This window comes from Lygodium microphyllum, chromosome 10 (genome assembly GCF_053477565.2).
Source record: "Lygodium microphyllum isolate KBCC chromosome 10, Lygodium_microphyllum_v1.1.10, whole genome shotgun sequence".
NCBI lineage: Eukaryota > Viridiplantae > Streptophyta > Polypodiopsida > Schizaeales > Lygodiaceae > Lygodium > Lygodium microphyllum.
Window position 1 is genome coordinate 134,529,468 of NC_141144.1, and position 2,339 is coordinate 134,531,806.

General features: G+C 37.9%; 1 non-coding gene across 1 annotated transcript; it reads right to left on the minus strand.

Moving 5' to 3' along the window:
- Positions 1 to 200: 200 nt before the first annotated feature.
- On the minus strand, positions 201 to 274 carry TRNAR-UCG (transfer RNA arginine (anticodon UCG)). The gene has a single exon. It is a non-coding gene; the product is annotated as a tRNA-Arg (tRNA).
- Positions 275 to 2,339: the final 2,065 nt, after the last annotated feature.

Consider the following 2,339-nt stretch of genomic DNA (forward strand, 5'->3'; position numbering starts at 1 on the left):
GCGAAGAAGTAAATTGCGAGAAGGTTTTATACAAGGTAAAAGGTCCGGTCCAGAAGGGTGGGTTATTTGTCCGAAGTCAGTCCCCACTCCTACGAGAGGGGTTGTTTCCTCAGAGCCATGCCAAGATCGACCAATCGAACCTGAATCCATTGGCAATAGCCGAGGAGTAAGAAGTATGCAGCACTACCGACCACGACTACCGACCACGATGGGATTCGAACCCACGACCTTTGGATCCGAAGTCCAACGCGCTAATCCACTGCGCTACGCGGTCATGTTTATAAATTTGTTGAAAAAAAAAGGAAACACAAATGCACCTGTAACAATGTAACACGCATATATATAATTCATCCCTCGATGCATTCGTGAAGAATATTCCAGGTCACAGTGCGGCTTCTATTCATGAAAGACGAAAGACGAGTGAAAATTGGAAGGTGGTACGATTGCAGGATCGTAGCTCTCTAAGCTACCCACAAAGCATTCCTTCAAGGACATTTTCTTAGAACTAGTACTGTTAAATGAGATTTGCCAAAGTAAAGGCCCAACCATGATAAAAGTAAACATTCTCAATAGTAGGACGATGTCTAAAGCTCCCTAAGTTCCTCTCACTCCTCACTATTTATTAGTCAAGGGGATTTCCTTCTCTTAGAGAGTTTCTACAGTCATCTAAAGGGAGCCATATTTTGAGTTTCTACAATCGTGGAAACTAAATCAAATGAGAGCCATATTTTTAGATTTTAGGTTGCTAGGCCTTTTGAACCTTTTTTAGCCTCTTATAATAAAAAGAAGGGAGGGCATGAAATGGTGTTGTAAAAGCTTGCTAGTGGTTTGTTCATAGCTGCCCCTCCTCATCATATTATCTTGATACGTCCAAGGCTCTACATTATTTTCAAGAAATATACCAGGAAGAACTGCAGAGGGAACAATATGACTTTGTTTGTATTTTATGGAGAAATTCATGACTAAAGCTATGCTGTGAGAGTGGGTCGAAGATGTAAAGGTTGAGCATAAAATCATACATTTTGAAAGGATTTAGTTTGAGTTTCGCTAAGATCTTGATGGAGTTTATCAATTATGTACTATGGATGAGTATGGAGGACTAGTCATTTTCACATGCACCCCTTATGAAATGATGACACTTTGATCAGTATATCCCAGTCTTAAAATCCTTGCCAATAAATATTATAGCACCTTTTTTCTTTCTTGGTGCACTTGTGGGGTGTGATATTGAATTCATCCAAAAGGAGTTTCCTTACTCTCGAAAGAGATATCAAAGTGTGCATTCTACGGAACATGGCAATTGAAAATTCTTGAATGCCCAGGTCTACACATGAATGTAGCCCATCCTTATAGCACATAACTTTGGTTCTTATAATTTCCAAACACATATTGTTAAGTACAAAAAACTAGGTCATTTTGCAAGGCAATGTACAATGGGTACCAAACAAATGGACAAAGGCACAAACAACAAGGGAATGAAAGAATAAGCTAGGAAAGCAATGTGACATCGACTACTCAATGTATGCCCTTTAGCACCTTGAGAACCCCCTAAAAAAGAACGGGTTTAGGTGGAAAGAAAATGGAAAGTCATGGGATAAGTTTGGATCTCCATAGAAATGTCAAGTGGTCTTTCTCGTTGATCTATTGTAATAAATTGGACTATAGAGAAGATCGACCTAGGGAAAAATCCAATACAAATTCAAGGCCAATATGGTTCTAACCAAAACCATGAGATGACAAAGCACGCGGCATTGTCTATCATAAATGGTGACTTCTTTTAGGGTGGTTTCAACATGGAAGACATGTAAGTGCAGATTAGCATATCATCTTCTCCATTTCCAAAGCCAAAGAACATCGCTATATATTTTACACTCCTCTTTAGTTCTTGCTATTGTCTATTTATGATGTGTGTATGTCACATTTGCATGTATTTCTCACTAGTTCTCACCATTGTATGTATATACATATGTCTATATGTAATGTATACGTACACATGCATGCATGAAAGTATGTCTATATGTACATATGTATGTATCGGCAATGTGGATATGCATTAATTTTTGTAAGTACATTGATGACTTTGAGCAAAGGTAATGACAAAAGAAAAGTTGTGCGAATACATTTGTATATATATACTGTCTATATGTTTACATGCCACCTTTTCAAGGTATAAGAAATAATCTTTGCTCAATGTGATAGTAACAAGATTTTCTCCTTGACAATATTAAGGTATGCATAGTCTTAGATTATCTAACATAGATACCCCCTTACATGTATAGATTCAAATGTTCCTCAAAGCTAGCCCCACTCACTTGCATCCATACCATGATAGAATAGCA